General features: G+C 38.3%; 1 protein-coding gene and 1 non-coding gene across 9 annotated transcripts in view; both read left to right on the top strand.

The window, feature by feature from the left end:
- Positions 1-25,978, top strand: part of Rad51b (RAD51 paralog B) — a 569,590-nt gene that overhangs the window by 368,348 nt on the left and 175,264 nt on the right. The window lies entirely within an intron of this gene.
- On the top strand, positions 7,072-7,175 carry LOC111757599 (U6 spliceosomal RNA). The gene has a single exon (XR_002791906.1). It is a non-coding gene; the product is annotated as a U6 spliceosomal RNA (small nuclear RNA).

The raw sequence follows: 25,978 nt of genomic DNA, 5'->3' as shown, positions 1-25,978 counted from the left end.
TTTTTTTTTGTTAAAGTGATCTCTATGTCTGGGATAATGCCATTTTCCTACACTAAAAACATTAGCTCATCTTACAGTTAATATAAGCTGAAAATTAGAGGTGCCTGAGGGAGGGAAATGAGGCAGATGGATTGTTTACATGAGTGCTATAGTTTCACTTTTTATGCACCAGTCACCTTGGAAGAATTAATGCCCTGTAAGTGTGCCAATCAGATTGCCCCAGTCCTCTCTAAACATTCCATTTGGTTTATTAAAATAATAAATACTGTGCAAAATGTTCATCTGGCTTCAGGAACTATATTGTGGTCAACCAAAGAAACATGTGCTGCACCTTGCCTCTGACTAGCTCAGTTCAGGTGGCATAATGGGTTTGACAGCTGGCTAGAGATATACCCTATTTGAGTGTTATTTGATGACTAATCTCCAGAGTCACAGCCCTTAGAAATCTTTGTCACCTGTATAAGTTTAGTGCTGGTAGCCCCACATGCCATCTTTGTCATGTTCCTTGCCATTTGATACCCATTGAGTGGTCTGAATGGACAGGATTAAGAGGTCTCTCCATCTTGCCAAGTGCATTTGGGTATCTGTCATCATCCTAAAAAATTCCTGTTGGGACTGGGGATGTGACTCAGTGGTAGAGCTCTTGCCTTGCATGCACAAGGCCTTAGGTTCAATCCCCAGCACCCCCTAAAAAAGAAGAAAGAAAAAAAATTTTAAAAGCAAGCAAGAAAGAAGACATCAAAAAGTTCATTAAATGTTTTATCTAATTTGATGACTATGGCTCTGAAGTAATTTCAATTGGGGAAGATTCAGTTTTTAAATCTGTTTTTCAGTTCCTTCAATCACACATCCATTTTTATCTTATTGAAGCTCATTCTAGCTATTGCTCACAACAGATGTAATACTCTCAGGGAGATAGCCTGAAAGTCACCCTCCTCCATCATTATGCTTCTGCGTTCTCGCTCAAGCTGGTGTCCTTCTCTGAGCACTGGTCACTAGCCTACCATGCTTCTAAGGCTCAGGTCAAATCCCCTCTCTTTCATGAGTCTTTCCTATTATCTTTATCACTTCAGCAATGTCTCTTCTGCCTCTAAACTCCAGATATAATGGTTCTGGTCATACAAAAAGGGTACAGAAAGCAATCAAATAGAATCATGTAAACACTAATGACATCAATATAAAATTACTTTTACTCATAAAAAAGAGATAAGCAGTCAGTTTTTTCTTTTCTTTTTCTTCCTCCGTTCTTACCTTTCTCCTTTTCTTCCTTTCTTAGGGATTGAATCTAGAACACTGAATGTGCTAAGCATATACTCTATTGCTGAGCAGCATAACCAGCTCCAATATTCAGTATTTCTAAGAACAAACTTTACTGAGGCATAGGTTCCAGGATAAAGCAATAAAATCTGAAATTAAGAATAAAAGAAAGCCAAAATGACCAGTGCATTAATGAAATTAATTGTAACCTTACTTATATAGAGAAAACTCCTTTAATGTCTAACAACAGAAGAGTTAAACTATGATATACATACACAGTACAGTGTGTATCTTAATATTTTAAAATTAAATGATTTGGGAGATTATACACTAGCAAGAATTTTGTATCATGTTGAGAAAAGCAAGAAATTATAAAAATATGTATATCTGGAGCAAGATGAGAAGAGAAAATAGATAAGTAAAAACAGTTGGTTCATTAAGGTAGTAGGATTGGGATTTTTCTTTTTAATTGAAAGACTTCATCATAACAATATTACAAAACCCTAAAGTTAATTATAAGAATATGTTATAGTTTTAAAGTGTTCTGTGTGACCATTTTTGGCACCCTAACTCAACTGTGAGCTCTATAAAAGTGGAGTTGATGCCTTTTATTTCTTTGATTCCCTGGGCTTTTTAAATACAAGCAGGTAATTGATGCTCTTGATTAATGGATAGATTTACTAGTTATGAGAAAAGGTAAGGACATTCAAACTAAAGCACAGAAAATAATATTTCTTTGAACACTTACCAACACTTGCTTAGCATTGTGGAAGATATTTAATATAGTTTATTTCATTTAAATATTTATAAAATACTGAGAGAAATTTATAATTACTGACTTTTTAATGAAATTCAGAACATAAGTGTGCTGTGTGAGATGATATGGTTAAAATGAGAAACTGTGTTTGTTTTTTGTGTTAGATTATTTTTTTCTTACCCAGAAATATCTCTCATTAATCAACAATACATTATTATGACCTGGAAAGTTCCTGTGGGCTTTGTATCCTAACAAAATTTAAAGACTATGGCTCAGTGATTAGTAAAGTTGTGTGTGTGCATATGTTTGTGTGCGTGTGTATGCACACGCATTACTAACAGTGACTGCCATAGCACCTTGAAAGTATAATTCATTTTATGAAAACATGTCATCTCAAGGTTAGGGTCTGCAGTGCAAACTACGTGTTAGAGAGTCCGTGTGGTGTGTGTGTGTGACAGAGGGAGTGTCAGACACGGAATGCCGCACCTTTCCCACCATATTCCCATTCAAGGCTTTCCTATAGTTTGCTTGTTGTTTAAGGTCATGTCACGACCATCCCCATGAGACAGTTTATTGGAGAGCATCATTCTTCCTCTTTCTCACACTAGTACTGTTTAAATTAGACTCTTAATGGCTGTGAGGATTAAAAACCTAGTCAAGCTGGCTCAAATTACCAAAAGGATTACTGCAAAAGAACAAGAATCTTCTGGAAATTCAAGAATGGGAGCCATGAAAGGTAGTGCCTCATTCACAATGTATTTCAGCTACAGTCTAAACAACTTCTCTTGGGCCTGCTTTCCCCTTTCAAATTTTCTGCTTATTTTCTGCCCTTGACTCAATTCTTGACCCTAGTCTAGTCAACTTTGAGGATAGGTATTCGTAGTTTGAAAATGATTGCATAGACTACTGACAGTGTTAACTCCAGAATTTTTACATAGGAAATTTAAGAGCACTAACAAATCTGTCAATTCTAAGTACACACATATATTCCCTCATCCTATCCCAGGCCAATCCTCTACTTGCACAATAAATCCCACTCCCTCTTACTTCCTCCAACACTCACATTCCCTTTCTTTCCTCATTAATTTCATTGAAAGTGCTAGAATAATTTTATCTTTAAAATGTACTATACCACCTCACTTTCCTTCTACCTATCCAATTTAAATTATGGGGCTCCTTCTTTACCATCTATTATTTTCTCAACCCATTCGGATCAGGCTTTTCTTCCTGCATTCTGTTGAAATTACTCTTATGATTACCAGTGATTTTGGCCTATTGACTCTCATGGCCAATTCTTAGTTTTTATTTTATGGGCATTCTCAGTAGCATTTGACCTTTGACCCTTATTTTCTCTACTCAGTTTAGCTTTTGAGACACAAAGCTCCTGTTTCATTGTTATTGAGATTGATGATGATGGTGGTAATGATGATGATATTTTTATCCATGGCTGCTCCTCTCTGTCACTTTTGTTGACTGTCTTTCTTCCAGTTTCAGAATAGCTCATGGATGGAGCCTTTACTTCTTTATTTTCTATCATTACTTACACCTTATCCCTTGGCTTTAAGCATCAGTTATATACTTGGATGATTCCCACTTTGGCCTTTTTCTGAGTTTTAGACTCATATCCAAACAGCTTTTGATTACTTCCATATAGATGTGTAATAGGCATCTCAAATTTGATATATTCAAGGTAGAGCAGTTGAGTTTCTCCCCAAAACTTCTTTCATAACCTTGTTTTATCTCATGAAATGGTATACCATTAACTCATTTGTTTGGTGAAGAACTACAGAATCATCCTTGATTACTTTTTCTTCTCATTTCTCCATTGGATCCATCAACAAATTTGTCAACTCTGCTTCCAAAATAAACCCTGAATTCATCCTCTTTTTACTGCCTCCACTTCTGCCACACCAGCCCAAATGACCGTTACTAGTTTTCTAAGCAACGTAATAGTCTGGCTTCCAAAAAAGAAGCCAGGCATGGTGGCTCATTCCTGTAAAACCAGCATTCAGGAGGCTGAGGCAGGAGGATCGTTGTAAGTCAAGACCAGCCTGGGCTACAAAGTGAGCTCAAGGCCAGCCTGAACTGCATAGCAAGACCCCGTCTCAAAAAAGACAAAAAAAAAAAAAAAAAAAAAAAAAGTCTGGCTTCCCTGTATACTTTTGTCTTAAATTTATTCTCCACACAGCAGCCAAAGTGATTTTTCTAAAGTATGAATCATGTCATATCACTCCCACTGCTCACACACAACTTTCCAGTGGGCTTCTAATCTCTCAGAATAAATCTAAAATCCCCACCATGGCCTCCAAAGTCTTACATGGTCTCCCATCTTCCTAATTGGGTTTCCTTCTTAATCACACTTGTACCTGCCTGTTTACCATTCCTCCAACATAGCAGGCATGTTCCCACCTCAAAGCCTTTACTTCTTTGTCCCTCTAGTGCTTATTTCTCACATCATTTCTGGCTTCACTCCCATAATTTCATGTATCTGATCAAATGTCACTTCATCTAAAAGGGATTTCCTGATACTCTACCTGAAATGACACTATTGTCCCTCATCTTTTTCCCAAGCTACGTATGTATGTATGTATGTGTTTTAGTGCTCCTCATAGGACTTTTATCATTACTTGTTGTTATGTTCATTTCACCCATATTCCTATTATGTTCTTCTGAGTTAGAAAATAACTCTAAGCAGAAGTTTAAAATAATAACAATGACTTATGTTGCTCTAGAATCTTGGAGTTAAGTAAGCTGGCAAATGAGTTTATTTACAGAACCTCTCATATAGGAGTGAAGACTCCCATCCAGGGATATGTCAAGTCTAGTGCTTGAGCTAGAAAGACTTAAACAGCTAGGATTGGGACATGTGGTCCTCTCAGGGAGCTGTCACTCTTGTGGTCCCCTGAAATGGTCTTCTGATGGGTACCTCAGGGTACACTTCTGGTGGCTGAAGTCTCCTAGACTGAGTGTCTCAAAAAAAAAAAAAAAAAAAAATCAGCAGAAACAGAATAGCCTTTTTAAAAATGTAGCCTCAGAAGTCATGTTGTATTCTTCCACTGCATTCTCTGTGTTGAGGCAGTCCCAAAGACCGAATCATAGGACTGGGGCTGTAGCTCAGTGGTAGAGTGATTACCTAACATATGTAAGATCTTGAGCTCAATCTCAGCACAGCCAAAAGACAAAAACAAAACAAAACACCTAAGTTTAAGGGAAGAACACATAGACATCTTTTTGGAGAGCTGTGTTATGAAACTTTCACACACAGTTTACCACTGATGTGCTGGACTGCAGTTTAACAGTACAATCTGCCCTACTATAATTTAAGCTCTTTGAGAGCAGGTATTTCATTTTGACCCTTGCTATAATCACAGCACCTAAAACGGCGTTTGTCACATAGAAGGAACTCTGTAAATATTCACTGAATGAAGTGAAGTGCATTACTCTAGAAGCCCTTTTCAAAAAGGGGGGTATTGGGCTGGGGATTTAGCTCAGTGGCTCAAGCGCTTGCCTGGTAAGCACAAGGTCATGAGTTTGATCCCCAGTACAAAAAAAGGGGGCGAGGGGTAGGGCTAAATAAACATCCTCTTGGGCTGTCATCAGTAAGTACAAGTGATTCTTTCCAAATATGAGATTTTGCCTCCCCCCGCTTTCCATTTCTACTGCTCCTAGCAATTACATGATTGTAGTGTCCTACCAAAATTCTTGATTTTTATCAAGGAAATATAAATGTGGCTTTCAGTTGCTTTGTGAATGAATTTTAAGATGACAGCAGTCACATTTAAATGAAACATCAGGATCACAGGAAGTGTATAGTTGAGCCAGGTCAAAGCCTTTACTTCTCTCTCCCTCTAGTGCTTATTTCTCACATCATTTCTGGGTTCACTCCCATAATTTCATGTCTCTGATCAAATGTCACTCCATCTAAAAGGGATTTCCTAATACTCTACCTGAAATGACACTATTGTCCCTCATTTTTTTCCCAAGCTACGTATGTATGTACGTACATACATAGCTTGGGAAAAGCTTGAGAGGCTTTTCCCACTCAATCTTTACCCCACTGGACCTATCTGGTCTTTTGACAGTTTGAAAAAAACTGATGAAATGCAAAGCACAGGCAGATGACTTAAAAGGTCTCAGAGGGCTGAGGGTATGGCTCAGTGGTAGAGTGCATACGTAGCATGTACATGGCCCTGGTTTAATCCCCAGCTCCAAAACCAAAAAACTCTTCCAGCACAAATAGAATGCTTAAAAGGCTTTTTTGCTTGGTGATTTAACAGACTTTTGCCATGTTAGGGACTGAGGGAAAACTAGACAAGGTTAATTGTTAAGGCCAGTTGTATTCTGTCACGTGTGGTTATAACTGGCCATAATTTCAAGTGATTCCAAAGCAAGGATAGCAGATCAAGACTAACCCCAAGTCTGTTATGGGCATCTCCACAGCGCACTGCCAATACACTTTGCACACTAGTTTAGGTCTATTCAAACAAACTGTCCTGGGCTACATACACTGTCTCAAAAATAAATATAAATAAAAATCTGGAAAAATGTCCCAGAATTGGTATCATTACTTCTGTACCACCTGATGAAAAATTGCCTTCTGATATTTGAATAGTTTCTCTCAATTACATCTTTTGTTTGTTTTTGATTTAGAAGTTTATATCTTTACCAAAAGTAAGTTTAGAAAGCTCTTTTGGTGTGTGGTTTTTCTGTGTCGCAAAGATTGATTATGTGGTATCTTGATGAAAGAAATGGTTGTAGGGAAATGAAAAGAGAACTGGATGCCAAGTTTCAGTATTCAGACTCCTCCAATCCTAATGTATCCATGTCATGTCCTTTATCACATCACTCTGAGTGCTGGTTTCCTCATGTGAACATCTAGAAGAAAAATAAATTTTTGCTTTACATTATTGCAAGCATTAAATAGCCCATGGGAAAGTAACTAGGATAGTTAAGATGACACCTGGCACATTAGAATGTAGAAAATATCTGTTTGTTCATCCATTCATCATGATTTGTTACTGTCATGCTAATCTTGGCGCTTAGAAAATGATACCCCAGTGCTTGCTTCAGCAGCACATATACTAAAATTGGAACGATACAGAGAAGATTAGCATGGCCCCTGTGCAAAGGATGACAAATTCGTGAAGTATTCCATATTAAAAAAAAAAAAGAAAAGAGAGAAAATGATACCCCAAAGTACAGCACTTTGGCTTGCTGACTATTTAAAATAAAGAAAATTTATGTAAGGCCTCAGAAGTAGTCTCAGAAGCTGAGCCTCTGCTCCTCTCCCTTCTTCTCTTTCTTTCCTCTCCTCTCTCCTCTCTCCTCTACCCTTGTTTCTCTCTCTCCCCCTCCCTCTCTCTCTCTCCCTCCTTCTGCTACGTGATTTCTTGTCTCCCAAATTTCAAATCTTATTCAGAAGGCCCCATTTCATTTAAAAGCGATTAAATAAATGTGCTATGTTTTCTCTTGTTAACCTTTGTTTTGTTATAGGAGTGTTGGTCATAACACTTATGATGGGTAAAGAAATACACTATCCCATTATACCCCTGTATACTACTCTATCCTTGACTCTGTAGTTAACTATTCCAGTCTCTTTCATAGCTCAGACAATGAGACATAAACTCTTCATGATTGGTCCCCCTGGCCTTCTGTATATTGTCTTCTGATTGGTTTCTTAATTACAGTAGAAAGCAAATACACTCGGGCCTCATCTGATACTTCCAATCAGCCACTTATATTGTATTATGTCTCCCACCATCAAGCTGTTGGTGCTGAGCTCACTGACTTTCATCTCAGTGTCCTCTGTAGCACTTTGTGCTACATCTCAGCTATAATACATGGTCAATATAGATCTTTTGAGTTGAAATCCAGTAGCTACCATAAAAGGAAAAATGTTCATTTATGTATTTGGCCTTGGAAAAAGGCAGCGTGAGTTTAATGCAACAGCCATGCTTGTATCTTCTCCCATAATATCTAGAGATTAGAATCCTATGGTCCTAGTGAGTCCAACCGGACCAGGTAGAAGCAAACTGGGTTTTAGTTAATAGCACAGGACCTCTTTCTGTCAGAGAGATCAGAGATATACTTGATATTCCTGTCAGGTGATAGATCTGCACCTTCAGTCTCACTCTTTACTTTTCAACAGGCAGAAATGAATGCTGGTACACAGGGAAATCGCAAACCAGTCGATTTTGTAGTAATTCCTGCCTGGCTATAACTTTAAACTTGCAAGTTGAACTTCTGCAACTTATTTTCCTTCTTAGCCCCTTTCTTAGTATTTAGGGTAGGTATCATCAGTTAGGTGTTGTACATTGGCCAGAATACGTTGGTCCAGATGAGAGAAGTGTAGCTATATGGGTTTTTTGCCTCCAAATCATTTATTCTGTCACCAGATATTTATTCACTATCTCTTTAGGCTAGCATGCGTTAGGCCTTGAGGGGAAAGACAGAGGTCCTGTCTTCCAGGAGCTTGGATTTCAGTAAGGGATTCAGACAATAAGCAAAGTAATAAGTGAGGCCTTTGTAATAAATACGAGAAAGAAAATAAAACTGGAGGGTCACGGATGCAGCTCAGCAGCAGAGAGCCTGCCTGGCAAATACAAGGCCCTGAATTTGATTCATGGTACCAAAAAAAAAAAAAAAAAAAAAAAAAAAAAAAAAGAAGGAAAGAAAAGAAAAATAAAGACTAACAAAAAAAAAAAAAGAAAGAAAGAAAATAAAACTGTAGTAGGTGATAATGAGGACTTTTGGGAAAAATCATCTGCTATACTTGAGTGATCAGAGAAAACCTATCTACAGAGACTATGAGCTGATACTTAAATCATTCAGGGAACTGGAGAAAACATATGCAACCAGAAAGAAACAGCTGGCACAGACTCTAGAGTAGGAACAAGCTTGTAGTGTTCCAGAATATAAAGGTCATATGAGTGAGGCACTGTATATGTACGTGAATATGGGGAGAGAAGGAAGAAAGTGATTGTGGGTGAGAAAAAGCAGAGTCTTCTCTTCCACTGTTGCTAGGCTCACGGCTGGTATTTGTACAGTTAAAGAGCATAACGAGAAAAAAATGACAATTGTTTTTAACCAGAATACACAGGGGCCTTCAGAAATAAAAACTCAAACCCAGGTAGAACTATTTTTATAGGTAACTTTGTTAAAGAATAGACATTGTATAGAAATATAATTAGAGAAAAAGGGGCTGGAACTGAAGGTTACTGAGACTGGGGATGTGGTGTCTTAGCAAGGCCTATTTGTCCAGCTTCTTCTTGGCCTCTCTGTTTAGGTGTCCCTACCTTTGGCAAAGGGGAAGACACCTGTCCCATGAGAGTCTTCAAGGCAGACTGTCAGAGAGCTTTTTCTGTTTCTGCAATTTTCTCTATTGCTTTCCATTTAAACTAGTTTGACAATGTGCCATATTTTGGGATAACATTTCTTACACCCCCGCATGCTGTAAACTGATTTTCTCACATTTATATCAACATTCAAGAGTTAACAGTTACCTAATACTGTAGCTGGGTATGATGGTACACACCTATAATTCCAGCACTGTAGAAGGCTGAGACAGAAGGATTTAAAGTTTGAGCCAGTCTGGGCAATTTAATTACCCTATCTCAAAATAAAAAAGAGTAGGGGATATAACTCAGTGTGAAGGCCCTGGGTTCAAGTCAAGTACTAAAAAAAAGTTGTACTTAGAGAATAATTCTTTTAAAAACAGTATGTACATTTGCAAAAATCATTAATCTTTTCCTTAAATCTGCAGCACCTAATCTAACTTTTGTTTTACCCGGGACATCAGTTTGAGGCCCCTTTTTAATTCATTCTGCATTTTTCTTAGAATCAACTTTCTTAGAGTGAGGCCTTACCTCCTTTAAAGACTTTAGGCTAACTGGTCATGAAGACTCTTACTTGTGTGCTGTGGATGTCAAACTTAAGGAAACATTCTGAAATGGGGCATCTTTCACAGCCTCGTGTAGAAGTTATTGCCTGCAGTTTTTACCAAGTTTCTCTTTCAGAAGTCTTCTTTTGTTCCTGCCACAAGGCAAAAACAGGAAAAGAGATCAATGTGAAAGAATGCCCTCTCTTTTCCTTTTGTGGTGATTGTGTATCTTAAGAGAAGGCCTCAAAGGTTCCCGGAGCTGTCTGTCTTTTCATGTAAATTGAGCCCCTAAGCCTATTTAGAAGTATGCACAAAGCCTGTGGGAGTTGAGGTGAAAGATACAGAGTGGGAGCATCAGCATACCATTTAATTTATTCAAGTTCAACTGTGCTCTTTCTTACATATAATTAAAAATAGTGTGGAACTGTATTTTGCTCTTACGCTTTTAATTGAATGCTATGCACATTAGTGTATACACATATTACTGTGCAGCACGGAAACTACAAAACTATATACTGTGCACTGGAAGGTTTAAGGGATTTTCCAGGGTAATTTTGACAATGTAAATCTTGCCTGATCCACCAACTTTAGATTGCAACCCCTTTGTAAAAATGCAACCCTCTGAATTAGGTTGCATTTAATGAGCTGCACTGGAGTCATATTTACCCTTCATCCCAAACCAGTAGCTAATATGAGTTGGTGTTGGACCTTGTGAGAAGAGACAAAGCAGAAAAAACTTGTGAGATTCCAGTGAGGAGCAGACACTCTAAGGCCAGAAGCAGGAGACAAGAGACTCCAAGGTTATTTTTTCCTCTAAAGCAGTGCTAGCCATGGGCTTGATAGACAATTTGTAAATTGGGAGCAACTCCTGGTGGATGTATAATAGCTCCTTTCCCCTAAAATCCCCTGCCTTCTGGAATGGTTTACTTCTGCACTATTCCATGTGAATGTTGGGGTATAAGCTAAAAGGGCGCGGGGAAGGTGGGGAGAACAGGAGAGAGTTGAGTTAGTTGAGGGTGTTTGTGGTGCTGCAAACAGTAGGAGCAGAGAACACAGTGCCTGAAAGGGGAGAAAAGGCCTGAGGATTTAGGGTCCAAAGTTTAGTATCGGTTCTATTTGTTTTTTCTTTGGCTGGGACAATATTGGATGGGGTTGGGGGCATGAAGGTCAACTCTTGCAGACCCCTTTTGAAGCTATCCAGAGAGAAAGAACAATTTACATTCTTCCCGCCCACCCCACCACCTCGAGGCAGAGTATATTTAATCCTATGCAGAAAACATCCTCAGATTGGCAATAAAGAAAGGTAAACAACCTCCTCTCACCCCACTTAAGCTTTTTACCAGATACAATTGAAATTTATATTCTGGTTCCCTGCTGTGAGACTTTTCACTTACTCCTCACCCCAGGATACTAATAAAATTCTGAGTCACATCTCCCTGAGTTAAAATCTTCCCTGTGGCTCTAAGTAGTGATAGAGTTAAGGACGCATTACCCTAAAATATGGCACCTTAACATTTGTCAAACCCCAGAGAAACAAGGTCACTCTTGTTCCCCTCATCCTGTCCCCTGAAATACTCGTAAGAGTTGTGTTGGCAAGGTTCTGGGGAGCTGTGGACTCTTGTCTTGAAAGAAGTGGTCAAGACAAGTGAAAAGGTAGTGAGGTTTTACATTTAGAAACTTGCTAAGAAAAGAAACTTGTTTGCAGAGTGAGTGCAGGCAAATTAAAAGTAGGAAACATAGTGCACCCTGCAGAGTGCAGGACAGACTGCTGAGAAAGATAGCACAAGGGCTCAAGCTTAATGGCAGCCATCATTTGTGTCCTAGGTCAAATCTAGTCCTTGCTGTCAAAAACCCTGCTTCATTCTGAGAAGTGAACCTAGTGTGACAGGCAGCTGAGTTAGAAATATTATAGGCAGTCAGGCAGGGCTAGATAAGAAAGAACCATGGAGAAGGCCAGACACCCTGCAACTGTGGGAGAGACAGACACCTCAGCTGTGGGTCAGATCTCAAGACAAAAGATAAATCAAAAGGATCCACATGCTTCCGAAGGATAAGCATCAGGAATTGATATTCTAACTAGGTCTCTATCACCCTGAGGAAGCCAGGAGTCACCATCCCAACCCCTTGCCAGAACAGTCACTACTCCTTCTGCATGCCCACTTGCTAGTTGCTTCCCCATTTGTTCCTGATTTAACCAGTTTTACCTGAACAATTAATCTTATTGGTCAACCATAGTTCTGTCCCACTTCATACCTACCTTGCGAGTTACCATGTTTTCCCCACCTTAGACCTGCCTCACTTTGTGGTTTTACTCTATAAAAACGGATAGAATTGTGATGCAGCTGAAAAGATAAGAAGTATGAAATATAAATAACCTTTATTTTAAGAATGCGGGGAGAGACACCCCGACCCACCAGGGTCTGGTGTTGTCTCCTGGGGCTGGCATTCTCTCTGGGGTCTGGCAATCTCTCCATTGGACACGTGGAGTGGGGGCATACATGTAGTTTAGGTTTGGGGTGGTGCCTAAGGGGCATTAGTGATGCACACGCCAGAGGTAAATTCCTAAAGGTGGGGAAGATAGAGCCTCCTGGTTCTGCCTCCCAGCTTTTCACCAGCTACAGTGTCCCAAATGGGGCAAAATTCTTTCAAAAACCCCTTTAAAAGACAGTCTTTGGGGCCGGGATTTAAGCTCAGTGGCCTAAGCGCCTGCCTGGCAAACAGGAGCTTGTGAGTGTGATCCCCGTTACCAAAAAAAGGACACTCTTTGGCAATCCACTTGGGACTTCTGTCTCTCAGACAGAAGCTTTCTTTTTCTCAGTAAATATGCTCTGCTCTTAACTTCCACTGCTCTTAAAATTCATTCTTTGATTTTAGAGAACATAAATTGTACCAGACATCTAATAGATTGGGACTTGGTTCCCTTATATCAGTAGCATTTTCTGATTGGTACTCCGTCCTAGGTGCAAGCTTTGGAGCTGGTTTTCTGACCTTGTGTCCTGGATTTCAGTAATTGACAGCTCACACCCACTTAGTGGGCTGGTCATCCCCTAATCTCCTGCCTCATTTGCTCAATCTCCTGCTTCATTTGCCCTCCCAAGATCAGAGGAAAGGAGCACTTTATCTCTGAAGGCTCTGGGACACAGAAAAGAATCTCAATAGGCCGTGGTATCCCTTAATAATTGTACTTATCATTCAACTGTATTACTTTTGTCTAATCATGCTTTTCTACAACTATCCACTTACTTGTCTTACTTAAGCATAAAATACAATATATAAGCTACTTGCATCTTTGGTGTTTTATTTTTCAAGGCTCCATGTCCCACAAAACTTATATTAATTACATTTCTTACACTTTTCTCTTTTTTATTTTTATGTATTTATTTTTTGATTTTTTTTTTTCACTTCTTTTTAATCTGTTATTAGAGTCGCTTTTCCATGAATTTACCAACGGGTGAGAAAAGAAACCTTTTCCTTCCCTATGGTTGCTATTAGCTTTTAAGCAAGGCTTTGAGTGTCAGTTTCCTCTTCCGCCTTAAAGAGAGAGCATCTACCTCCCTGGTATGTTGTGAGAGTTGAAGGGAATAGGTTGTGAGTATTTACCCACAGCTTTTGTGTGTTATGTATAAAGGAACTGCTGGAGCAAGAACATTTAAACACAACAAATTCTAATTCATCATATGACATGTTGTCAAGACTTTGTTACAAGTGTCTTACAGAAGCCAGGGAAGACTGAAGGACTGAAAAGAGATGCAAGCCACCATCTAGAAGGGATGGGGAGAGTGAGGACATAGGGTAGAAGGTCCTAGTGCTGTTAATTTATTTTCAACAAAAATTTAAATAATGCTTTTGAATTTAAATGTTATTTCATAAAAATATTCTTTATGAATACTTAATTCTAATTTTACATTTTTAGAGTTCATATACTTTACATTGGCTACATATATAGTAAAGATGAGTATATTTTACAGTGTTTTTCCCCCTGACGAAACTACACTTCACTGTAAGCAAAAAAGAATGTCAGGCTTTCAGTTCGGAAACCTGAGTCAAATCTGCAGTCTCTGGGAGGAGGAAAGTTGTGAGGCCTACGCTCTTTCATAATGGGCCCAGCCCTTCCCCTGCATCTGACAGTTTCTTATGGAAAACATCTGGTTTAAATAAGCACTAATGGCAGCCTTGATCATCAGAAACCAGAATGCAAAAATCACAAACAATGTGTACTAGATAAATGAGATGCCATAAAGTAACCTGCAAGTGAGAGTCAGCAGCAAACTTATTTTACATGTAAATTTCACTTTTTTGATGCTTATCTTGAAATTACCTTATAGATCTCTCTTTTGGGAGTATCCAAGACCCAAAACATATGGTTGGGTGTTCATTCCATTTTGATGGCAAATCAATAGCACGTGTGCCCCAGCAAGCTTTTTGTATCATTGAGAACTCTAAAAGGTTTGCCATCACTGCCATGGCCTTTCCTCCACCACGTTATCAGGGCTTGCTGCAAACAGTGAATAAGGATTTAGGGATCCCTATTCCTTAATGTTTATTCAGTGCCAAGACTCCTAAATGGTAGAATACTTTTTGGTTTGGTTCAGTGCAGTGGTACTGGCAATTAAACCCAGGACCTTTGCACTGAGCTACATTTCCAGTCCATTTTATTTCAAGACAGAATCTCACTAAATTGCCCAGGTTGGGCTCCAACTTGCAGTCCTCCTGTCTCAGCCTCCCAAGTGTGGGGTTACAGGAGTGTGTCACCACAACCAGCTAGTAAGACACTTTTGACTAGCCATCCTTTGCTGGTGGTCAGGATCAGCTTTGTCATATTGGCCAACTGAAGTAGGACATTTATAACACCTCCAAAGACAATCTGAATGCCTGAAATTCCCTAGTTTTCCAGGATTCTGTGATAGGGGTCAGAAAGACCCACATGGAGCTACACTTCTGACAGAGTATCAGAGGTTTATCAAAGTGGAAAAGAAGACACATTTTTCTGAGTGGAGATTCCTTTGTGTGAGATGATTTTGGTTAGGCTGATACAAGATGCTTTGGAATGTCTGGGAGTTCATCATTTTATGGGACATGTCAGAGGCACAGAAGGCATCTCCTCAGACATTTTGCTGTTTAGGGGTTTAGAGCATTAAACTAGATATAAGCTAGTTACTAAAATTTTATGGAACATTGAGGAGAAGCAAGAATTATTTCAAAGAGGGCCACAGAAACTAATTTGGGAGGATTGAAAAGTCAGAAGTTTTCAGGATCCCAGAAAGTGAATGACAGAGAGAGAAAGAGGGGTTAGCATTGTGTTTTAACCTCCTGTTTTACATTTGCATCTGCCTTGCTGGATATGACCTATTCCAAACTGAAGGGTTATGTGTGGAAGCTGCTTTAAAAAATATGTTCTCATGGGGGCCGGAGCTTTAGCTCAGCAGCAAAGCATCAGCCTGGCAAGTGCGAGATTGTGAGTTCAATCCCCAGTACCAAAAAAAAAAAAAAAAAAAAAAAAAAATCTGAAGACTTAAATTCTTGTGTTTTTTTTTTGTACCAGGGATTAAACTCATGACCTCACGCTTGCCAGGCAGTCACTTCCAGCGCTGAGCTAAACCCTGAAGACTTCATTTCTTGAAACTCTAAAATACCATGTCATACTCACACTGGGTTTGGTGTGAGCTACATGAGATCCAGGACAAGTGCATTGGTAGAGTACTGGCCACGTGAACAGACATCTTGAGATGAATACGATAGTCTTGGATTTCAGCTTCATATCCTGTATCTGATTCAGTTTACCATCAAATTTTCCTACTACCCTAATTTCTGGGTAAATACACCCTTATGAACCTATGATAATAGTTACCAGCAGCAGTTAAAATACTATAATTCTTAAACTGGGTTCAGATATAGGATTGCAGATGGCACAGTTGTTGTTATGTTTGGGGAAAAAAGTTGGCCTTAGTACAGTTTGCTATCAAGATTTATCACTCATTTATGACTAAGTACATCACAGATAATTTTTGTGTTCCATAATAAATATTCAGAAATCATTTCCTCAGGATCTGCTGTGTACCAAGAGTTGTGGAAGTGGCACAAAATTGAGTGAATCTTGGCCCTTGTTTTAAAGTTGCTCCCCTATCTGTGGGACTAACTACACAATACATACAAATCAAGCAGCACAGAGGAAGATCAGGGAAGAACTCATAGGAGGAAGTGGATGATTGGAATTTAGAAAAATGTATATAAAAATGACTATATATCACAGGTGAACAATAAATATAGCAAATGCACAGTTAATGAGATGTTTTTGGATTAAGTACATGTGCTTGGTTTATAGATGTTTGACCCTCTCACACTTGTTCCTTTATGAGGAAGTTCTTATATGGGAAAGTGATCAAGGGCACTTTGCACTTTGCACTTTGCGCTTTGAAAATAGGTCCCTGTTTAGGCACCAGAAATTGAAAGTTCTTTCTTTACTCATTGCAAGTTTTATGGCTGATTGCCTCTATAACAAAGACATGCTAACCAGAGAAAAATATACCCAAATTATTTACCAACGTTTTATGTGGCATGGGAGACTTTAGGAATGAAGATTCAAACACCCAGGGAAATTTTAGCTTTATGGACTGTCATGAAGAAGTATGATTGGAGGACGAAAGGTATGATCTAATGGTAATAAATTGGGGAGAACTTAGTAACACCTGTTTGTTTGTTTTGATTGGTCTTGGCCTTTAGGTATAGGACAGGACCCCTCTGGAGTAAGTATCTTATGACTTACTTTCTTGGAATGTAGCTTAGAGAATTCTTTTATATCTTGCTTCAAAGGAAAAAAGAAAGAGAAGGTCAGAGAGTAATTTTCTTGCTTCTGTGGAGGTTCTCCCCTCGCCCACCCCCAAATTCCTTTAGCTTAAAATACTCAGGATACTAAGGTTTTGTCTTTCAGGATGTCAGGTTGTGTGAGCCCTAGTATTTTTTTGAAGAGGAATTACTTTTTGAGCAAAGTTATCGAAGGCAATGTGGTATAAATGAACAGGGGAGGTACTACTATACAACTAAACTACCTTCTATGTGGCACTTAAAGCTGAGTATCTTTTGACAAATACATATTTTTGGTCACTCCAGTATTTCTATAAAATGGGTTAATGATATTACCAACCTCACAAAGTTGTGCTGCATGTGCAGTAATGATTGTGAAAACTCCTTGTAAAGTGCTGTGAAAATATGTAAATATTATTTTATCAAAAGCATCAGGATATTGCTTATTTACATAGTTTTATGTATTATGCAGAGAGCTACAAAACACATAGGACTTGTTTTCTAGGAAAACAGACACAAAATTCTGGATCAGCTCTAAAGTAGGAGGCCAAAACCTTGAATTCTTACTTCAGTGCTCTTTCCTCTGGCAAGCTGACTTATGAGTCTTCCTTCAGTGCGTGGCTTCTGACAACCTGGTATTCTTCAGTTGGGTAAAAAGGGGAAGAGTGTATTACTCTCAGCAAAGACATTACGTTTTTTTACTCTTTGGAAAATTTTGCTCTTTTAGTTTTGAGTTTGAAGGTGAATAGTACAGCTGATGCAGATCCCTAGAGTACGCTTAATAGAAACACTGGTACAACCACAGATATTAAAAACATACCTCAATTTAGGCAACTGAAGTAGGCAAATACATATGGTATTACATGGAAAAATTCCCTTAAGCAAACCTGAAAATGTAATTCAATGTCATTGAATTTAACATCAAAAAGATGGTAACAAAGAGAAAATGTTTACCATTGGAAAATTCAAATGAAAGAATTAGTCTTCTAGATAAAGGCAATAAAAGAATAATAAAGGTCAGTAATTTGTTTTTCTTATGGAAAGAAAAATTGGGAAATTAAATTAACAGCACATTTCTAAAATATAATTTATATACGGTAAAGAACTAATTTGATGAGTTTAGCCAAGTGCATATATATCTCTTAACCATATATCTAGCACCCCAAAAAGTTGAATCAAGTGCCTCCTCATCCATTGGCCTAAAGCAAACATTGATTTGCTTTTTGATGGTATAGTTTTGCTGAAGTTTGATTTTAATACATTTAATTAATTAATTGAAATGATGGTAGTTGAACATATTCAAAATTTGGGATTAGGATCCTACTTCCTTTAGAAAGAACAGCTTCAGGAACTTTTGGGGCTTTTTTAGTGGGGAGGGGTGGTACTGGGGATTGAACTCAGGATCTCACATTTGCCAAGCAGGCATTAACGGTGCTGAGCTAAACCCCGGGCCCAACTCCAGGAACTTTTGAGCTTTAGTTTTCTCATGTATTAATGAGAATAGCTTTTCTGTTCATCTCATAAAATTCTTATTGAAAGCCGAGCATGGTAGCGAATGTCCAGCATTCAGGAAGCTGAGGCATGAGGATTGGTGCAAGTTCAAGGTTAGCAAGACCCTGTGTTGGGGGAAAAAAAATCCACAAAAATAATATATAGAATTAGTTGTGTAAAGTTTGATTGATTGTTAAGTTTGATTGATTATTTGGAAATGGTAATGTTAACCAGAACAATATACTTCTAGGTCTCAGCCATTTTGTAGAGAAATTATAACAGAACTTTTCTGATACCTACACAGACTCATAAAGGACTGTCTTTAAATATATAAAGGAACCTTTTTTTTTTTTTTTTGTCTTTTTCGTTTTTATTGGTACCAGGGACCAAACTCACGACTGCCTGCTTGCAAGGCAGGCGCTTATGCCGCTGAGCTAAATCCCCAGCCCCTAAGGAACCTATTTTTTTTTTTTTTTTTTAGAAATTTGGCTAAGGGCCAGAATTAAGCCTTATATCTCTCTAGATGACATAGTTAGGCATAGTCTATTAGCTGATAATATTTTTATGATCAGATTAATCATGCCACTTTGGGTATGTAATACTTTGGGAATGAAATACAAAATTTCTCAGTAGCTGCTATTCAATATAGTATTATAATTAAGCAGTTTATTTCATGCTCAACAACAAATGCCTTGGATCTGAGAATTTTGGGTTCTATGATTACCACTTTACACAGAGAAAAATGAACTTTTAAAATGTCAAGTAATGTGCCAGGGGCTTCTCCGTGTTATAAATTACTGTATTCTAAGCAAGTGACTTACTTGCCATTTTTGTTGGGCATTGAATAGAAAGACTAACAAAGCCTGTAATAGAATTCAGATATTTCTCCAGAGCAGCAGGAAAACAACTGCATTTTCTGCTAGCCACAGAAACCAAGGCAATTTATCTTCCCTCTGTGAGAGATACTGCTTTATACTTTATGGGCACACCTGACATATTCAGGTCTTGCTTGCTTTTCTTGGGTGAGCTGTTAGAATGCGTGTATGTATACACATAACACAGCACACACACACCATGCATACGCCATGATGGTATGTGCCTGTGTGTCACACTGTGTATTCTCAAAAGTGACAGCTGGTCATCAGCACGTCACTCTCACTTCCTCCCATGTACATTTTGTAGCTTCCCCATAGGGAAGTGAAACTGTTAGTGGTTGGGAGAGATTGAATTTGTTGAAGTGAATTCTACCAAGTGGTTCTTTATGGATGACCTTTGTCTGCCTGAGGGTAATAGCAGAAGTTACATCTGAAAACTGACAGAATATTGAAAACATCCCATCAAAATTAGAATCATACACCATGAGCTTTGTGGGTTTGTTCACCTGAGATAGTAATGACCCAGGAATCAAAACACCTGGGTTTAACTGTCTCTAAAATATGCTGTATTAGGAAGTTAGCTTATTGTATCACCGTGGGTATTTTCCCTCTTTTGGCTTATCTTCAACATGGAACTTTCAAATCAAAGGCATGCTGCATCTTTAATTTACATAGTATTCACTTTTTCATCTTTGTTTGGTAGCGAGGTAATAAGTACTTGTTCACCAATTGAATGAGACCACATCCTGCCTTGGATGAAGTGGAATTATATTTGAAAGTGTTTCCAGCTATAAATATTCTACTTTGAGGCTCTGGCTACTAATAAGATTTATATAGAGTAGATACTGTGTGATCAGACCCCTTTTGCTCCCACCTGTCACCTCTAGCCATTCTGGAGAGATGGAGTTGTGAGCATATTCCTCTAGCAACATGAGATCTTTGGGGGACTCTCCCCTACTGCACTGCTGTGTGACCCAGTGTCCCAGTCTCTTTCTCCTAACTCTTGGCAGCCCAAAGAAGAGCTCTGGTAGACATTTTCTCTTCTGCCCCCACCCCAATGGGATTGAGTGCTTTGTGAGTACTTTGAGCAGGTTAGATAGGGCACAGAAGCTTAGGGGCATTAAATGTTGAAGCTTTAACTTCTTAAAATCAGTACACTTGAAAACAGATCATGTCAGTCTCCTGCTTCAAAAACCCATCAGTGTCCTCTCACCACCTCTAAAACCAAGCATTTCAGGTAATTGTGTAATACTTTGTTGCCATCAGCACTACGATAATGTTTCGTCCTTCATTTTATCACCACAGGACAGTTAGTTGTACTTCTTCAGTACCCTTACTTTCTGTTGTGTCCCATGATTCAGCCCAGTGTGGAAGAGGTCCTACCTGTAGAATTATCCCAACATGGCCACTAAGACATTCTTGTGGACTGGAAGCTGGTTCAAGCACTCATAGAGGAGGCTGAGCAACAAAATTCAGCATCCAGCCTTAATCCTTCTGGAATTGCAGGATGAGTTCTCAGGATCTTTTCTAATAGAGCAACTCTTTTTTGTTTAGATTTAGAGATTATGTCTGTAACTTCCCACAGCCTTAGGTTGAACTCCTGACAACTCTTGCAGTGTGATGAACTCTTCCTGCAGGATGGCTTTGTATACTCTCAGAGAATGTGATGTAGCTTGCTTGCTCTGTTGGTTTTTCTGAAGATACCACTTTTGGGTCACAGGGGTTCAGCCAGCCTTTAGCTGTTATGGTGTACAGTTTTATGGGAATAGTTTTATAATGCTAACATCTGTGGACTGAGAGCTTGATAAAGACATCACCCAGATTGCCTAGAAAAGGCTGCTGACATTTAGGAGCTAATCCTTGACAGGTAAAACATTTAGTTTTCTTTTCTTCCTTCTCCTCCTCCTTTTTTCTTGTCTAGGCACAACCAACAGCCTTACCAGTTCCATTTGTAATGGCAAATGAATTGTGTGCACACGCTCTTGTCTCTGTGTAGTGCATGTTTTTGTCAAGTAGGGGACAAAGCTAATGTCCTTGCCTTTTTCACTTTTCTGCTTCTGTGGTATTTTCACATGAGATAAAATATTGGAGGATTAGAGGATTTCTCTTTAAAATGTTCCAGTGAGGAAATATAGAACTAACTGTATAGTACATGCCCTTTGTCCAGTAAACCTCACTTGCCTACTTAAGACTGCAAACTCTTTCTAAACTTCATGCTAAATCTCGCTTATCTTTGTTTATTTAGTTCACGTAGTTGTTGTTACTTTTAGCACACTTTGACATTTAATCATTTGTTATGTTTATCCCTCACTGCTTCAATGCAAACTCCACATGGGAAGGACTTCTTCATGTTTTATTTACATTGTCCTTAGATCAGTGTCTGGTGCATAGTAACGTTGATAAATACTTGTCGAATGAATGAACTAACATCCCAGGGAAAAGAGGCCATGCACTATAGTGATGAGGGGCTTGGATTTTAGGTATAGTGATCCTGGAGTTGAATCCCCACTTTTCCATGTATTAGATGCTTGTCTTCAGAAAGTGATTTAACCCCTCTGAAACTTTCTTTTCTCATTCATAAAATGAAAATTATGTCCTTTACCTCGACGGTGTGTTATGAAAATTAATGTATATAAAGAAACAATGTAACATGGTAGTTAAGCAGAGCTTATATTTCAGTAGAGTTGTATTCTGGATATTAGCTTCAAGTTTGGACTCTTTCATTACCTTGTACATTTCTATAAGCTCTCATGCCACTTTCTTCACCTGTAAAATGGATATAATACTATGGCCAGCCTCATAGGACAGTGGTCAGGATTAAGGGAGGAATTCTCTGTGAAGTGCTTACCATCCCGCTCATAGGGGTGACACTGATGATGATAATGCTTGCAAGATGATTAACTTCATTGTTTATGCATAATATTTGCTCAGTAGATGTTAGGTTTGACAAAAATTAAGGACAATTTTACTAGAACCTTTGGAACTTCCTAAACTCACCATTTTATTTGCATTCACTCTGGTCCGGGAGGAAAGGCAAATGAATGAAGCTGTGTCTGTGAGCTATTTGTTTCAGTTGAAAAGTGAAACAACAGAATTTTTTTATTATATCACACTCCTTTCTTTGTCCTGTGATCAGTCAGTTCTGTTATGAATTCAGGGGTTATTTTTGAATGTTTAACTCAGTTGACACCAGGGTCCCTTCCGCCAGGTGATCCTGGGGTGAACTTATGTGACCTAAATGTTTAATCAGCTGGTTTGAAGCTAATGGCTGCAGGTTATGGTTTGGGGCTGATTACAATGTCTCTAGAATTCCTTTGGCTTCCACTTCCTTTTTACACTCATAAAAGACCATCACTGACTATTTCCACTTCTGGTCCTCATTGTTTCAGCGAGATGCTTTTCAGTGTTGCTGAGAACCAGCCTTTTGACCACCCAGGTGTGAATCCTTCCTCTGTCTAGGCGTGTGGCCTGGCCAAATTATTCAGTGTTGCTGTATCTTTATTTTCTACCTCTGCTGATAAACAAATGGAAATAATGATTACCTATGCAAAGAACACCTTAAATGTATTCAATTAATATTAGTTATCATGTCTTCTTTACATAGAAAATTAAAATGTTCTAGTATCATGATACTTTGTTTGTGACACTTTCTATATTTTGAAAGTTCTAGAACTTCACCTACTATCCATAGTGTCCTATGGAATACTAGAGCACCTGGTGAAGAATATCACTGCTTGCAAAGAGCCACAGGTGACCACTTGCTTTCCTAAAAGTGGTCAGAATCAGAGATTACCTACGGATTCTGATTACCCAGGGCATTGTGAGGAGAGTACTTTTAGGGAGGAAGCTGCTAGCCAAAGTCAAGAAGTCAGGAAGGTGCTTTTATACTTGGTAATCAAGTTTTGACCAGAAACTGATCACTGCCAAGTAGACCTAGTCCCAAATGTCACAGGTTAGTCTGAAATATAAAAACAGAATGTCAAATTGTACAGTGCAACACTAGGCCATTCTTTACATTGGAGAGGCATTCCTGTCTAAATTACCTTTCAAGGAAAGTTAAATGAGAAGCCAAATTATGGGACAGTTGCTTGGTAAGTGTGGAATTGGTAAGGGAGAGTGAAGTGACTCAAGTGCTCATGGTTTCAGGCCTGGTGTTCAATCTTCACATTCCCACCCACCTGTCAGGTGACCTGTGTGCCTTCCCAATTACGCAGGACCTCCCAGGCAGCCCAGGTAGGGTTTGGAACTGGGAATGACGTCATTTGCCTCCCTGTCATTTATATATAATTTTTTGGTCTGACAAACTCTTTCTCCCATCCCTTTGAATGTGAACATACATATGTTTTTATTTTTCATCAAAGTAAGAACATAAACTGTTAGCCGGGTGTGGTGGCTCACGCCTGTAATCCCAGCACTCGGGGAGGCTGAGGTAGGAGGATCGTTGTGAGTTCGAGACCAGCCTGAGCTACAAAATGAGCTCAAGGCCAGCCTGAACTGCATAGCGAGACCCCATCTTTAAAAAAAAAAAAACATAAACTGTTTCATAAATCTAAAAATAGTATAATTCTTAAACTGAAAAACAGCAATGCCCTGTCCTAATTTTTTAAAATGAAAACAAAATTTCAAAACAAGATAATAGAAGAATAACAATCAATATATTATATATTGTTATCTTTAAATTGGTTGTGCAGAGTATAAAATATAGGCATTTAATTGTCCAAACAATATTAGCACAAACCTTTTTAATGAATTAAGAGAAATTAGTAGTATAACTATCTTTACTATCTTGTGTGTTTGTATGTATATAGATATATATACACTATTTTTCTTTTGCTTTTCTTTTCCTTCTTTTCTCCCCTTTTCCCTCATCCTAATTTTTTTTTTTCCTTTTGAACGGTTTCATTTCACAATATCTATTGTACATTTTGGTTCTTATTTACTCTTTCAGCTTCTCACACTAAGGAGACAATATCATATTTACACATGTGATTCTGATTTGTTTCACTTATGAGTATGGTCTCGTATCCATTTACCTGTAAGAGGCTTCTGCATTTGCTGAAGATTAAAATCGGACCCATATCTTTTACCTTTACCTTCTTTATAGTGGAGTAGTACTCCATTGTATAAAAAGACCATATCTTTTTATTTATTCCTTGGTTGATGGGCATTTATGTTATTTTTAAGATCTGGCTGTTGGGCTGGGGATTTAGCTTAATGACATAAGCGCCTGCCTTGCAAGTGCGTAGTTATGAGTTCGATCCCTGGTACCCAAAAAAAAAAAAAAGATCTAGCTATTATAAACTGTGGTGCTATTAAACATGAGTGCACATATATCTTAGTGATAATGATGTTTTTAATTCTTCTTGAAAGTTACCCATCAAGGGAATAGCTAGGTCAAATGAGACCTCTAATTCTAGTTTTTTGGAAAATCACACTGGTTTCCACAGTGGTTGCCCCAGTCTTCATTCCTACCAGTAGTGCACAGGGTGCCTTTTTCCCCACAGCCCCTCTAGCATTTGGTATTGGTTGATTTCTTGATGATAGCTATTCTTTCTGGGTTGAGATGGAATCTCAGTGTTTTAATTTGCATCTCTTGAATGACCAGTGATGTTGAACATTTTTCATGTATTTATTTGTCTTTTGTACTTTTTCATCTGAGAAGCATATACTCATCTCAGATGCCATGTTTATCTTTAAATTTGGGGGGTCTGATTTTGTTTTTAATTCTTTGTATGTTCTCAATAGTAATCCTTTGTCTGAGGAATAGCTGGCAAACATTTTTTCCCACCTTGTGGATTGTTTCTTCACTCTGTTGGTGGTATCTCTTGCTGTGCAAAAACACTTTAATAAGATGAGATCCTAGTTGTTGATAATTTGTTTGGTTTTTTTTTTTTTTTTTTTGTCTTTTTCCTTTTTATCGGTACCGGGGATCGAACTCATGACCGCCTGCTTGTAAGGCAGGTGCTTATGCCGCTGAGCTAAATCCCCAGCCCCAGTTGTGATAGTTCTTATGCAATCATGGTTTTAGTCATAGAGTTTTTGCCTACACCAAAATCTTCAAGACTTTTTTTAAAGACTTTTAACTATTCTATCTTTCAGAAGATTTAATGTTTGTGTTTTAATATTTAGATCTTTGACCCACTTCAAATTTAATTTAGTGCAAGGTAAAAGATAAGGTCCGATTTTTAATCTTCAGCAAATACAGAGCTACTTTTTTCCAGTACCATTTGTTAAAGAACTGCCCCAAATTTTTCTCTGGCTTCTTACCCTCTAGAAGCAGCCCCTTTTGACTCTTTCATTCCAGATTCTGATTTAGTTCCACATTTCTATCTTAAAATTAGCTAAAACCATATTTAACATTTGCGTTATTGAGCAATATAAGTCTTCATGACAGAGCTACAAAATATACCATGTTTACATCTCCTTCCCTTTCTTTCCTTGTTTGTATTTTTAAATTTTTCTCTGGGACACATTCTCCATCTCACCCTCCACATCTTGAATCGGATAAGAACATTTGAAACCATAATGCTTTCACCACACCTAACAAAATTAGCAGCAGTATGTTAGTATCCTCTAAAACCCAATTCATATTCAAATTTCCCTAATTATCTGAAAGAGACCTTTTTTTCAAAGATAGTCTTTTATAGGTATTTATATAAGTATTTAAACAAGGTCCATAAATTTCCCCTTTTATTCTAGAATACTTCTTATATCCCCTTATATCCTCTTTTATTCTAGAATACTTCTTCATACTTCTCTTATTTATGAAATTAATTTTTTTGAGAAATTGGATATAGAGGGTTTTTTTTTTTTTTTTTTTTTTTTTTAAGTCAGTACCAGGATTGAACTCACAACTGCCTGCTTGCAAGGCAGGTGCTTATGCCACTGAGCTAAATCCCCAGCCCCTGGATATAGAGG

Source organism: Cavia porcellus, unplaced genomic scaffold (assembly GCF_034190915.1).
Source record: "Cavia porcellus strain 051 isolate PalLab524CR breed Dunkin Hartley unplaced genomic scaffold, mCavPor4.1 scaffold_31, whole genome shotgun sequence".
Classification (NCBI taxonomy): domain Eukaryota; kingdom Metazoa; phylum Chordata; class Mammalia; order Rodentia; family Caviidae; genus Cavia; species Cavia porcellus.
The sequence above is the reverse complement of the archived record's forward strand: the minus strand, read 5'-3'. Positions and strand labels throughout refer to the sequence as shown.